This window comes from Kogia breviceps, chromosome 2 (genome assembly GCF_026419965.1).
Source record: "Kogia breviceps isolate mKogBre1 chromosome 2, mKogBre1 haplotype 1, whole genome shotgun sequence".
NCBI lineage: Eukaryota > Metazoa > Chordata > Mammalia > Artiodactyla > Physeteridae > Kogia > Kogia breviceps.
Window position 1 is genome coordinate 31,005,825 of NC_081311.1, and position 15,663 is coordinate 31,021,487.

Here is a 15,663-nt window from a genome sequence, read left to right on the forward strand (position 1 = left end):
ATTAAAGTTAAATGGCAGATTAAAGAAAATTAAATTTAAAAATTTAATTGTAAAAAAAAATTTAATTGTAGTAAAAATTTTCAAAAAAATCTTTTTTAAAAAATTTATTTTTGGCTGCATTGGGTCTTCGTTGCTGCACCTGGGCTTTCTCTAGTTGTGGCAAGTGGGAGCTACTCTTCGTTGCGGTGCACGGGCTTCTCATTGCGGTGGCTTCTCTTGTTGCGGAGCACGGGCTCTAGGCATGCAGGCTTCAAAGGTTGTGGCTCACAGGCTCTAGGGCTCAGGCTCAGTAGTTGTGGCACAGGGGCTTAGTTGCTCTGCGGCATGTGGGATCTTCCCGGACCAGGGCTCGAACCTGTCTCCCCTGCATTGGCAGGAGGATTCTTAACCACTGAGCCACCAGGGAAGCCCAAAAACTTTCAAAATTTTTGAAAATTAAATTTAAAAATTTAATTGTAGTAAAAAACATAACATAAAATTCATCATCTTAACCATCTTTAGGTATACAGTTCACTAGTGTTAAGTATATTCACATTGTTGTGCAACAAATCTCTAGAATTTTTCATCTTGCAAAACTGAAACCCTGTACCCGCTTAACAACAAGTTTCTATTCCCCACCCACCTACCCCTGGTAACCTCCAATTCTACCTTCTTTCTCTGAATTTGACTACTCTGGGTACCTCATACAAGAGGAATCATAGTGTTTGTCCTTTTGTGACTGGCTTATTTCATTTAGTGTAATGTCCTCAAGGTTCATCCATGTTGTAGTGTGTGTCAAAATTTCTTTCCTTTTTAAGGCTGAATAACATTCCATCATACATCTGTGCAACATTTTGTTTATTCATTCATCCATTGATGGACATTTGAGTGGTTGCCACCTCTTGGCTATTGTGAATAGTGCTGCTATGAACATGGGTGTGCACTTACCCATTTTCTAATTTGATATATCTTTTAAATCTCTTTTAATCCAAAGATTCTTCCTCCATCCGTTTTTTCCCTCTTTTAATTTATATGTTGAGGAACCCAGGGCATTCGAACAGTTGACGTTGCCCAGTCTGGATTTTGCGCACTGCACACTGATGATGCAGTTCAGTGAGTCCTTCTGTCCTGTGTTTCTAGTAAATTGATAGCTGGATCCAGAGGCTTGATCAATTCAGGTTTTGAGTTTTTGGCAACTCTAGGTGCTGGCATGTTCTCTCATCAAAAGACACACACAATGTCTCATTATCATTTTGTGTGTGTGCTGTAGGGGTGATGTTAACAGCAGCTGATACACAATGCCTAGATCCATTAATTAATTTATGGGTACGAAATAGTGTTGTTCTAATTTGATCATTCCTTTTCCATTAATTAGCTACAGCAACTTTCTTCACAGTTAGCCAATGGAGATAAACCATGCTACAACCAGTGCAATATGTATGGCTTTCATGTGTCTTAGATATTTGTCTTTTGCATAAGATTTTGTTTGAAAAAGTGTTTATTGCTTATGAAAATGAATAAGAGCAGAGAACTTCTGGGTAATGGTAATTGATTGAGTCCGCCTGATTTTTCTCTCTTAAAATCCTATTAAACTGGCAGAAAAAGGATTTTTTAAAGGTGTAAGACCTGTAAGAGTAGGGAAAACAGACAAGGACTAACAGTAAAATGCAGGGTGAGTTGTAAGGGATTGGGTATTCTCTACAAGCTTCTTGGGAACAGGTACAGGAAAAGTCAATATTTTGAGACCTTTAATATCTGAAAATGTCTTTATTTTAACCCTCACATTTGATTGATAGTTTGGCTGTGTATAGAATTCTAAGTTGAGGATCATTTTCATTGAGAATTTTGAAGGTATTTTTCACTGCCTTCTGTGTGTCAGTGTTGCCGTTTACAGGATCAAGGCCATTTGAATTTCCAGCTCTTTGTAGGTGACATTATGTCTACTCTTTCTGGAAGCTTGTAGGATCTTCTCTGTGCTCTCAGTGTGCTAAAACCCCACAGTGATTCAACATGGTGTGAATCTATTTTCCATACATTGTGGACTTAAATTCCAAATCAATCAGCTTAAAGAGGTCAAGGTTGTTGGCTCCAAGGAAGGCAAACGGGGCGGGAGGTGCGGGACCTGCTATTTTCATAACAAATCTTCTAGAAGCACTCCACCTTTTTAAAAAATAAATTTATTTATTTATTTTTTGGCTGGGTTGGGTCTTCGTTGCTGCACGTGGGGTTTTCTTTAGTTGCGATGAGCGGGGGCTACTCTGTTGTGGTGTGCGGGCTTCTCATTGCGGTGGCTTCTCTTGTTTCAGAGCAAGGGCTCTAGGCGCGTGGGCTCAGTAGTTGTGGCACATGGAGTTAGTTGCTCCACGGCACGTGGAATCTTCCTGGACCAGGGCTCGAACCTGTGTGCCCTGCATTGGCAGACAGATTCTTAACCACTGTGCTACCAGGGAAGTCCCCGAATACGACCATTTTTGTGCATGTATAGCTTTGATGAAAAATAAAAACTCAAACTGAAGGAGCCTGAGTTGGGGGTAAGGCGGGCTTGGGTTTCAATCTTGAATCTGTAACTTGGTTAGCAGGGTGTCTATGAGTTACACAATATCTCTGAACCTCAGGGTTTTTTTTTTTTTTTTTTTTGTCTTTATCATTGTTCTTTTAGTTAATTAATTAATTTTTAAAAATTGAAGTATAATTGATTTACAATGTTGTGTTAGATTCTGGTGTACAGCAAAGCAATTCAGTTATACATATATATGCATTTTCTTTTTCATATTCTTTTCTATTATGGTTTATTGTAGTTCCCTGTGCTATACAGTAAGACCTTGTTGTTTATTAATTTTATATATAGTAGTTTGTATCTGCTAATCCCAAACTCCTAATTTATCCCTCCCCACCCCCTTTCCCCTTTGTTTTCTATGTCTGTGAGTCCATTTCTGTTTCGTAAATAAATTCATTTGTGTTGTATTTTAGATTCCACATATAAGTGATATCATATGACATTTATCTTTCTCTTTCTGACTTACTTCACTCAGTATGATAATCTCTAGGTCCATCCATGTTGCTGAAAGTGGCATTATTTCATTCTTTTTTATGGCTGAGTAATATTCCATTATATGTATATATACCATATCATCTTTATCCATTTATCCGTCGATGGACATTTAGGTTGTTTCCAAGTGCTGCTATAAACATTGGGTTGCATGTATCTTTTTGAATTATAGTTTTCTCTGAATATATGCCCAGAAGTGAGATTGCTGGATCATATGGTAACTCTACTTTTAGTTTTTAAAAAATGCCCCCCTCCTTTTTTTTTAACAAACCCTGTATTGAAGGATGACTTTCAATAGCTCACAGCGAGGGAGCTACTCTGCTATGTATGAAACCCTGACACAGAAGCAGATCATCTACAAATGGTTTTGCATGAGGTTCCTCACGAACGTGCTGTGTGTGACAGGTGCTATTTTTAGTTTTTTAAGAGACTTCCACACTTTTCCATAGTGGCTGCACCAATTTACATTCCCACCAGCAGTGTAAGAGGGTTCCTTTTTCTCCACACCCTCTCCAGCATTTTGAACCTCAGTTTTTTTTTTTTTTTTTTTGGTGGTACGCGGGCCTCTCACTGTTGTGGCCTCTCCCGTTGCGGAGCACAGGCTCCGGACGTGCAGGCTCAGCGGCCATGGCTCACGGGCCCAGCCGCTCTGCGGCATGTGGGATCTTCCCGGACCGGGGCACGAACCCGTGTCCCCTGCATCGGCAGGAGGATTCCCAACCACTGCGCCACCAGGGAAGCCCTGAACCTCGGTTTTAAAACCTCAAATGCCGGGTTGGGGGGGAGGTATTTCCTCTTTGTCCGGATCATGTGGTTGTGTGATAGAGGATGCAGAAGATTTTGTAAGCTGCGAAGAGTGAACAGGAAGAGTTAGCATCCCTGAAAATACATAGATGAGCTGGGGTGACTGCTGACGTGGCGGCTATGTTTCTAGCTGCCAGAGGACCTTGGGTAAATCAAGAGGGAGTTATTTCCTGCAGTCCAGCCTTTTCCTCCCTCCTCTACCTTCTTCATTCTCTGCTAGTAGAGAAAGACCAGTTTGTTCTATGTGGTAGAAAGTGGGCCTCAGTCAAATTCTCGCCTTGGCTGGGCCCCACTGTTACCTGTGGTACTGAGTTAATCCTCCAGCCCTCAGCCAGGGGGCTTCCTCCCAGCTGTGTGCCCCACACACCCTCATTCTCCAGCTTCCAAATCTGCTCTTCCAAAGCCACTTTCTCCTGTGAACTGAGCCTGGAATTCAGGGAGCCTGCTACCAGGCTTCCGCAAAGTGTGGAGAAGCAAATTGAAGATGATAGCATCAAACTTTCTCTCTTAATTAAGATACTTGTGTATACATGAAGGAACATCAATTGTTTTTGTCTCAAAGCAGACTGGCTGGAGTGCTGAACTGAGAATGGTTCTGGTGCTGAGCTCAACGAAAAGGAGTACGGTGGTTAATTAATATTAATGGGCAATTAATGGGCAAGGGAGGGGACCTTGGTAGCAAGCCCACCATGTACTTGTCATCCCTGATAGAAATGATTCTTTTTCTTTTTTTATTAGGGTATAACCTTCAGAAAGAGCACAATTTTAAGTGTATAATTTGGTGGGGTTTTTAAAAAAGTGTATTTGTTTATTTATTTATAGCTGTGTTGGGTGTTCGTTGCTGTGCACGGGCTTTCTCTAGTTGCGGCGAGTGGGGGCTACTCTTCATTGTGGTGTGCAGGCCTCTCATTGCAGTGGCTTCTCGTTGCGGAGCATGGGCTCTAGAGTGCAGGCTCGGTAGTTGTGGCACACGGGCTTAGTTGCTCTGTGGCATGTGGGATCTTCCCAGACCAGGGCTTCAACCCGTGTCCCCTGCATTGGCAGGCAGATTGTTAACCACTGCGCCACCAGAGAAGTCCCAACTTGGTGTATTTTTACACACACACACACACACACGCACACACACACTACCACCACTTAGATCAAAATACAGAATATTTCTAGAAGCCCAGAGTCTCCATTATGCCCCTTTTCATCACTGTTCTCTCAAACACAACCATTATTTTGATTTCTATCACCATTGATTAGTTTTGCTTGTGTTTTGCTTCATGTAAATTGAATTAAACATTATGTATTCATGTATCTAGCTTCATTCACTCAGCATAATGCCTGTGTGATTCATTCATGTTTCTGTGTCGTTTGTTCTTGCTCATTATTCCATTGTACGCATCCACCACAATGTATTTATTTATCCATTCTGTTGCTGAACGTTTGAGTCATTTCCAAGCTTGGGCTATTATGAATGAGGCTGCTATAAATATTCTTGTACACATTGTTTGGTGGACTACACCCTTCATTTCTGTTAGGTATTGTTATCGACTGAACATTTGTGTCCCCCCAAATTCATGTGTTGAAGACCTAACCCCTAATGTGATGGTATTAGGAGGTGGAGCCTTTGGAGGGCAATTAGGTTTAGATGAGGTCACAAGGGTGGAGCCCCCAAGATGGGATTAGTGTCCTCACAAGAAGGGGAAGAGACACCAGACCTTCTTATTTGCCATGTGAAGATACTGCAGGAAGGTAGCCAGGAAGAGGGACCTGCCCTTCTACCACTTGCACTTGGACTTCCCAGCCTTCAGACCTGTGAGAAAAAAATGTTTTGTTCAAGCCACCCAGTCTATCCAGTCTACTGTATTTTGTTATAACTGCCAAAGCTAAGACAGTAATCTATATCTATATCTCCAGGAGAGAACTTACTGGATCATAGGGTACATGAATGTTCAGCTGGATTTCTACTCACAAAGCACTGAATTATATCAAATATGAACAGTCTCCCTCAGGGAGCTGTTGAACTCAGACTCTGACTCTGAGGTATGATATCAGGAGCAAGACTTAAAGAAAAGCAAACACCCATACAACCAGGCAGCTCATCCTCTAACCTTTCACTATTTTCATATTTTTGCAATATTTCCTATTTTCAATTACTTAATTGAGCTTTGATTTTCTGCAGGCTTGAATAATTCTTGAATTCCCTCTAATTCTTTCCTGATTTTTCAGGGATTTGTCTAGGCTTGTTTTGCCACATGTCAAATCTTCAGCTCCCAGTTAGTTGTCCTAGAGCTGACCTTGTCTATATCTGTTGGAGAAAGGCTTGAGATACCTCCCTACTCCACTGATCATTTCTCTGTGCCTAGAAATTGTTTTTCTCCCATTCAGAAGCAAATAATTTCTCTAAAAAAATGACATCTTTAACCTTAGCTCTTTGTTTTTTATTTTTTTAAAATAAATTTATTTATGTCTGTGCTGGGTCTTCGTTTCTGTGCGAGGGCTTTCTCCAGTTGTGGTGAGCGGGGGCCACTCTTCACCACGGTGCGCGGGCCTCTCACTGTTGTGGCCTCTCCCGTTGCAGAGCACAGGCTCCAGATGCACAGGCTCAGCAGTTGTGGCTCACGGGCCTAGCCGCTCCGCGGTATGTGGGATCTTCCCAGACCAAGGCTCGAACCCATGTCCCCTGCATTGGCAGGCAGACTCTTAACCACTGCGCCACCAGGGAAGCCCTCTTTGTTTTTTTTGAAATAATTGCTGCTGTATGTACAGTTTGTATTGAAGGCTTGTGTTTGCTGACTAAATACTTCCGGTTATAGAAAACTCCTGACTTATAAACTTGTTTCTAATTTTAACAAGGATCACACTTCTTGTTTCAGTAATACAGGGCCTTGTTCATGGTGGATGCACATAAATATGAATTAAATGAACTTAATAAAAATAATTTAAGGAAAACATTACATAGACTGAAATAGAGGCTATGGAAGTTTCCTTCCAACTCTAAGGTTTTAAGGCAAAGCCCTCGGGTGATTTTCTCATCCGAAGCCCCTGGGGGTGGGCCGCTGGAGGCAGCAGAACTTATTTTCACTGCAAAAAGGAGTGGAGCTGCCTGGGTGACCCTCTTCAGACAGCTGGGTCAGGTCTATTTATCCAGACTCTAGCTGCTCTGGCTGGGAACAACTGTTATTATTCCTGGATTTCTAAATTTTGTCTTTCCTCAAAGACTGAGGACCTGAGTTTCCTATCCCAGTTCATCTTCATTTCACAAACATTTACTGAGCATTTACTAAGTTCCAGGTACCGGGGTGGGTGCTAGACTGTAAACATGAATGGCATGAAAGCTGATTAGATAGGCGGGAAGGCAGACACACTCTCAACATACAAATTGTGATTAGGTAAGGAGAGGGCATTCTCCCCTGTCCCCATCAGCTCGTGACCTGGGTCCCTTACTTCTCCTCTAGGGCTCTACTTCCTTACCTGTAAAATGGGAGCATTGCAATGCTCATCTCTGGAGAAGTGTTATACTGTGCTATGCTGCAGTGCTATGCATCTGTCCCCACCGAGGGAAACAGGACAGAGTGGCTGGGCTGCTAGACTTATTCATAGAGCTGGACCAACCCGGAGCTTGCCTGGGTGCAAGTCTGTCCTCAACCCCACGCAGATGGTGCCTCAAATCTCTCAGAGGGGCTCTGTGCCGCCCACTCCCACCTCGTTCGTCCAGAGGCGCTGTCCTGCTGGATCCAACAAAAGCGGTTGGTTTCGCTTTGCTCGGAGCCCCGCTTAGCAGACGTCCCCACCGTCAGGCGCCGGTCCATTCGGCCCCACCCCGCCCTCGCACGTCCCGCCTCCCTCGCCCTTCTCTCTGCCCTGGGAACCCACGGCAGCGCCCCATATGCTTCCCGCCAGGCAGGGCCCAAAGGGGGTAAGTGTCTCTGAGCCCTCCCAGGACCCTAGGTGCCCGGCTGCTGCCCCGGCCAGCCCAGGCCAGCTGATGAATGTTCACTGAAGACGCTGAGAGACCCTCCAAGGACACAAACTGGCTTGGCAGAAGCGCAAAGCAGCCTAACAATCAGTTTAAAAAATTATCCTGCCCTCCCTGAAAACCCCTTCAAGCCTTTCCTACTCCCCCTCCCCTAGTCCCTCACAGTTTAAATACCGCGCAAGTTGTTTCCCCTCGCAACGGGTCCTTTACACCGTCGTCTGGCCGTTGCAGACGCATGCCCACCCACCGGCCGGCCGGGGGCTGAGAATGCAGCTTTGCCCCCGCTCCCGCACCCAGCAGGATAACCCAGCAAGCGGCTCGCTTTAAGGCTCGGATTCTGTCTGTACGTAGGAATAACAGCACCTCCCTTGCAGGGTTACCTGCTGATGATTCATGGCATGTGGGAAATCTACAGCAGATAGTGCTGTCGTGGTGGAGTGTAGAGCAGTGGTTAAAGGTGTGACATCTGGAGTCAGATTGCCTGCGTTCAAGTCCAAGTCCCCTACCCTGTGGGTGATCCATGGCGAGCAAGCTATTTAATCTCTGGGTGGCAGTCCCTGTTAGTGATCCCTGTTGTTTTTATCCTTTATTGGGCCCATTCTGGGCAGCAGGAGACAAGGACCAGCGGGAGGACAGGGCATTCTGGGCCACATCTTCTGCCTTAACGGAGCCATCACTTATTATTTTTTGTTGTGGTAAATATATAAAATTTTAAAAAAATGCCATTTTAACTATTTTTTAAAGTGTACAATTCAGTGGTATTAATTATACCCATAATGCTGTGCAACTATCACCACTATTTCCAAAACTTTTCAGCCCTCCAAACGGAAACTCTGCCCAGTAAGCAGTAACTTCCTGTGCCCTCTCCCTCTGGCCCCTGGTAACCTCTAGTCTGCTGTCTGTTTCTATGAATTTGCCTGTTCTAGATATTTCATACAAGACATCGCTTATTTTTTAAGCACCCTCTGCAGATCTATAGCAGCTCTGTCAGTGCAGGAATGTAAAATGTGTTATTTAGCATTTATTTGCTCATAAAATCATTAGACTTGGTATATTAAACTTAATGGTAATTTTATTCAGGCAATAATTACAGATTTAGTAATTACATTTTTATTTATAAAATAATGTTTAAATATTTTGGTTATAGGCTGTTTATTGTAGAAAATGTGGGAAATAGAGAAGAGTATAAAAGAAGAGGTTAGGGCTTCCCTGGTGGCGCAGTGGTTGAGAATCCGCCTGCAGATGCAGGAGACACGGGTTCGTGCCCTGGTCCGGGAAGATCCCACATGCCGCGGAGCAACTAAGCCCGTGAGCCATGGCCGCTAGGCCTGCGCGTCCGGAGCCTGTGCTCCGCAATGGGAGAGGCCACAACAGTGAGAGGCCCGCATACCGCAAAAAAAAAAAAAAAAAAAAAAAAAAAAGAAGAGGTTAAAAATCACCTATAATTCTAATGATGTTACCATTTTGTTTTTTAAAAAAGAAATTAGATTTACAATGAAATGCATTTAATGTTTTTAGGCTATGAGCTGCTGAACTTAGGTTTTTGTTCAGTTTGAGAAGGATAACTACATTTGAGATTAGAAGACCCCACCCACGGTCTATGAGAAGACAAGGAAAGCTAGAAGAATATCTGGACTTTGTGTCGGTTACATTGCTAGGCAGACCCAGAAATCATCATTTGCAGAAGGAGCTGAGGAAAAAGGAGAGAAGGCAGTCCTACAAAATTAATTATACAGTGTTTGTCGAAGGAATTTTCTCTAGACAGACCTTTTCCCTAACCTAAAACTCTTACGAGTTTTGGGTGTTTTTGAAAAGAACACACTTTCCAGGCCACAGAGCAAGAGGGGCACCCAGGTGGAACCTGGCAGAGTCTAAGGGGAGAGTTTGGGAGGCCGAAGGGGCTAGAGTTCTCAGGGGAGATGGGAGAGGAAATGGCTGCACAGAGAGAGAGAGAGAGAGAGAGCGCGACCAGGGATTTCTGCATGGTTCTTCCCTGTGGTGCCCCATCCCACCCCCAGTGCAGAACCATCCTTGGAGCTCCCACAGAGTTGGTGTTCACGCCAGCCAGAGTAGAAAGCCGCCAGATTCACAGGGCATTGGGTAGAGTATTCAGAGAGTGTTGCCTCAGTAGTGGGGAAATCAGCCCCAGACTAAAGACTACTCTGGTCTTGCCTTCAGAAGCTTCAAAGCAAGCCTCAAAAGATCAGATTGTTTCCAAGTAACTTGACTCTGTTCTGGAAAAAAGCCCAACGCTATTTTTTAAAAATACAAGACTACCCAGCACCCTACAAGGTAAAATCCACAGTGTCTGGCATTCAGTCTACAATTCCCAGGATACACAGTAGTAGGAAAATATGGCCCAAAATGAAGAGAAAAAGCAATCAATCAAAACTGACCCAGAAATTATACCGATAATAGAATTCACAGATATAGCTATTATGACTGTATTCCATATGTTCGAGAAGGTAGAGGGAAACATGAGAAGATACATGGATGATAAAAGAAAGACCCAAATAGATCTTCTAGAGAGGAAGACCACAATGTCACGGATAAAAATTGTACTAGATGGGATTAACAGCAGGTTAGTCAGTGCCAGAGAAAAGATAATGAATGTGAAAACACAGCAATGGAAACTCACCAAGATGAAACACAGAGAAAAATGAGGCTAAAAAAAAATGACCATAGCATCAGTGAGCTACTGGACAACTTCAAGTGGCCTAATATGTGTGTCAGTGGGGTCCCCAAAGGAGAGAAAAGAGAGGAGGGGAACATTAAAAACTTTCGAAGAAACAATGGCTAAAAACTTTTCACATTTGATAAAAACTATGAACCAGATACAAGAAGCCCAATGAATCCCAAGCGAAAATCTCTTATATTCCCGAAGCCTAGCTCACAGTTGGGAAGCAATCAATGTTTGATGAATGAGTGAGCAAATTGCTGCCTTCACAGACTCTCACCCTGCTTTCTCCCTTTCATCTCTCCTCTTCTCTCTTCCCCTCCCCGCTTTGCTTCTCTCTTGCTCTCAGCGCTTCTCATCTGCCAGAGTTGTCCTGGATGCATATGGTGGCTTCTATAAAGGCCACTGATCTTAAGTCTAGGAGTGTGTCCCAGCTTCAGGCTTTGTCACTGACAGCCTCAAGTGGTCCAGCCTCCTTCAAACTTGAGTACATCAAGGGGGTTAGAGATGAAAGCTAAAATATCCTGAGTTCTGCTGCTATGACCTTCCAGGGACTCCTGCTTCCTCAGTCCCTGTGAGAGTGGCAGGGTCAGGAGGTGAGCCCAGGATGGAGTGGATGCTGGTGTCTACCCAGGTGTGGGCGTAGCATAGCAAGATCCAGCCTCATTCGCGGCTCACCCCTGCAACTCCTTTGTGAGGTTAGGCTGGTTGCCTCTGGGCCACCAGCTGGTCAGTGGTGTTTGGATTTGATCATTTATCAATCTCTTTCCAGCTCTGGCATCTTGCGATTGAAGCTAGTGTAACCAGTGTCACCTGGCTCCAGTTGTCCCTCTCCATTCCCCTGCGGCTATCTTCCTCTTTGATGTTTCTCATCCTCACTAAAAGCGCGTGGAAGCTGGAGAGGAGGAGGGAGGCAGGCAGGCCTCAGACCCTTTGTTCCTGCCAGGCCCCTTCCTTCAATGGCTCCCCAGAGTTTTCAGGTCCAAGTTCAAACTCATTAACTCAGCACACTAGGCCTTGATTCTTCGAGCATGGTTTCTGCAACCACCTGCATCAAAATCATACTGCCTCACCCTCCAGTTTGCTAACAGTGAAGATTCTGATTAAAGTCTTGGGTGGGTCCTAGGAATAGGCATTTATAATAAGCATCCCTGGGGATTAAAACAATGTATAGGTGGTAATGGGGGGTTAGGTCATACTACACAGGTAAACAAATCCAAACAGTAGGAAAACAACAACAACAATGACATGTGCTGAAACTATCCCCCTACCACTACCCAGTCCCCTCCCTGGAAGCCACTGTCTCTCATTTGAGGGATAGTGCATTCCAAGCACACACATATATAGGCAGGTGCTTGGGCACAGGGACAGGCCAGGAGATTCTGAAAGCCCAATAAACCAGAGAATGGCTGCACCAGGGCCTCTGGGATGTGCCCGCATCAGCTCTCTGAACTCTGCCAGCACTTCCCACCTGAACCCCCTGCCGTGCACCAGCCTTACAGAACTTGCTGCAACTCAGCCACTGAGGATGCTGCTGCTGTTTGTGTGCCTTACCTCTCGCAGTTCTCTTTGGCCAGAAAGCCTTTCTTCCTCTTTGCTGCCCGCCAATGCCTATTTAGCCTTCAAGACTAAGCCCAACTGCCTCTTCTTCCAGGAAGTCTTCCAGCCTTACCCCGTGTCCTACACTCTGGCTTCTCTTCAATTCCACATTCCCTGTTACCAAACTTATCATGCTGAGTGGGGTTTTCTTTCTGTTCCCCTGCTGGACCGTCAGCTCACTGTGGGCCAGGGCCATTCGTATTCCCTGTTGAATTGCTGAGTCCCAGTACAATGTACATAGTACATAGGTACTCAATAAATGGTGTTCAATGAATGCTCAAATAGCAGGCATTCTGTCTCATTCTTGCCTTGTGTAGTTTGGAAATCCAAACCAAGGTGAGCCTCACCCAGGTTCTCCACCTTCTTGCGCTCCAGAGGGGCTGGTGGTGCAGAAAGCTGGAAGGAGGGCATTTTCTCCCTGAGTCACAGGCAGGAGGGGCCCCTCAAGTCCCGAGCATGTGACGCTGAGGGGATGCAGAGGAGGCTCACACCCCTGAGTTGGGGAGACCCAGCCCCAAGTTTCCCCTGGTGGGTTGCCCTGCTGGTGGCCAGTGGGCAGAGCGGGGCTTGGAGGGGCCTTCCTGGTGGAAGCAGTGTGACAGGCCTGCCTCTTCCCCACCCGTGCAGAGGGAGCAGGTGGCCCGGCTGTAGGCAGGGGGTAGGGAGATCCGACAGAGGGAGGGGCATGCGAGAGGAAGCTGAAAAAGCAAGGGGGGTGGGACGGGAGGGGTGCTGCTGGCCAGGCGGCTGTTTAAGGAGGAAATGTGCTGGGAACCTTAGTGAGCTGCGTTCATTCACGGTGATCTGCTTCCCCCGGTCGGGAGATGGCCAGGTTCTGGGATGCAGGAACTGGGGACGGGAGCCAAGTTGGGGAGCTGCCCGGCTGCTGGGGCAGGGCCTCCCATGATGGGCTGGCAGGGGGAATCTTTGTCCTGGGTCTGAGGAGCCCTCCTTCCTTCTCCCCTTTAAAGGAAAGGCCAGGCCTTGCCAGGCGGTGACAATTTGGCTCAAGGCCTGCTTGGGACTCACCGTCCATCCTAGTCTGGAAGCTTCTAGGGCAGCGGCTGGCTCTCAGGAGCCACTTGCAGCACCCCCGCCCCCCCCACCCCCCGGTCTGCTTCCACCCCTCTTGCCACACTCCTCCACCCTGCCAGTCTGAAGCCCCCAGGGCATGTTGCCCATTAATCAACACTCTTGTCCTCCCCACATGGGTCCTGGCTTCCGAGGAGCCCTCTGAGGTCATGGGGCCAGGCAGGCACCGCTGGAGCAGAAGCTTGGAGACCAGATGTCTTTGACAGTCTGAGTGCCGTCTGTGACAGGCCTACTAAGCGCCAGGTGCTGGGTTAAGTGCCAAAGCGAGGAGATGAGGCAGCCGTGAGGGGTGCGGAGTGGGGGAAGGCTCTGCCCCCGGAGGAGGGTCAGGGAAGGAGCCACATGTGTAAACAGAGCTCCAGCTAAGAGGGGATAAACAAAGCAGCAGGCTCAGAGGAATGAGGACTTAAGTCTGCCTGAGGCAGCTGGGGAGGGCTGGGGAGAGGAAAGGGGCTGAGCACCCTGTGGAGGAAGAGAACGAGAAGGAATTAGTGAAGGAGAGGGGAGAGGAGGCCCTTGTAGACGGCGGGCAGCTCTGGCTTGACATGTGGAAAGGTTCCCTAAGATCACACCGCACAGGGACCCCTGAGAAAGCCTGCTCCCCTGAACTGTCATTGAATTGGTGCTCCAGGACCCACGGCCCTCATTAGAGGTCATGGATAAGTCTGTGAAAACTTTGAAAAGAACTGTCAGAAGCCCATACAATCAGCCACATTAGTTATGACGTACTGGCCCCGGTTCTATCTGTTTATGACAGTAGAGATACTGCAAATTTTTCATCAAGATGGAAAAGAAAAATGAAGAAAACCCCTGAGGCTTTTGGTACCTGGTGGGTGCGGAAGCTTTAATCTTGTGGGGTCTTTCAGTACCACACCACCAGCTCTGACAGACTGTACTGTGCTGTGCCTGCCCCTGGCACCTCCTGGACCAGCCACCTTTTCTTTCTGGTTTTTCCCAAGCAGAAACCCAGGTAGCCACCACCTGTGAGGGGAAGTGCTGCTTTTTTTTTTTTTCCATCTTCCCAAAACTTTTTATTTTTTTCACATCTTTATTGGAGTATAATTGCTTCACAATGTTGTGTCAGTTTCTACTGTACAACAAAGTGAACAGCCATATGTATCCATATATCCCCATATCCCCTCCCTCTTGCGCCTCCCTCCCCCCCCAGGTGGTCACAAAGAAGAGATCGAGCTGATCTCCCTGTGCTATGCAGCAGCTTCCACTAGCCATCCATTTCACATTTGGTACTGTGTATATGTCAGTGCTACTCTCTCACTTCATCCCAGCTTACCCTTCCCCCTCCCCGTGTCCTCGAGTCCGTTCTCTACATCTGCATCTTTATTCCTGCCCTGCCACTAGACTCATCAGTACCGCTTTTTTAGTTTCCATATATGCATTAGCATACAGTATTTGTTTTTCTCTTTCTGACTTCGAAGTGCTTCTCGACCTGTTCAACTACTCTTCTTGCTGGGCTCTAAGCAGCCTTAAATCAGCGGCCCCGAATGATGGACAAACAATGTATGGGTACTATGGTACCAACAAACCACAGCTCTCCTTGATTTGGGGGAGGTCCTTATCTTTTCTGGGTTGAGGTCAATCCTCTCTCCACCTGGATTTCCTGTTCACACCCATGACCACATCTGTCTTACAGTGAGCAAAGTGCCTGCCTAGAGGACTGTGAAAGCCCAGGGTCTGATGTGGGTGGCCTGTGGTGCTTCTCTTCAAGCCCTTTCCAGGCCTTCTCAGTGGTCCTTTCATGACAGGACTGAATATTCGTTTTCATCTGTTTTCACCTGTCACAACTGGAGGAACCCTGGTGTGAGCGCACTAAGGTATCTGCTGGATTTCCAAACCCCACTGATATTCTGGGAAGCCAGGGTAGCCCCATGGGCAGAAATAACATCTCCCGGCTGTGCAACTGTTCAAATCAGGGTCACTATCACTCTGGGGGGAGTTAACTTCCGCACTCCCCTTGGAGAAGTGGGGTTACTGCCATCTTGTCAGAGACTGCGTTGAGGGAGCGGGGGAGGCTTGCTTGGCCGAGGGCTTTGGTGCACCGCCAACCCCCCAGCCCCCTCCGCCCAGTGCTCTTGTTCCACCCTCAAGGTCCCAAGCTAAGTGAAGGAGGTGGCTTGGAGAGGTCACCTGGGGCTCGGGGCTTCCTTTCACCAAGAATTGAAAAAGCAAGTCTGGTGGGGCCCTAGAACTGTTTCAGCCGTCGGGGAGAGCGTGTCTGTGGCCTGGGGAAGGTGTCCAGGCAGCAAAATCAGATCCCCTCCCGCTCTCTGGACCAGCAGCTGGGACTGCGGGAGCCGGGTGCGTGCGTCTAAGCGTGCACATCCTCGCTGTGTGTGTGTGTGTGTGTGTGTGTGTGTGTATGTGTGTGTGTGTGTGTGTGTAGGGAGAGCTGGAGAGGGTCGCGACCGGACGGGTCCAACTGTGGGATCCCCTCCCCCCGCAGCCCCTGCCCGCTCTCGGAGGTTCCACCTTTGAAAG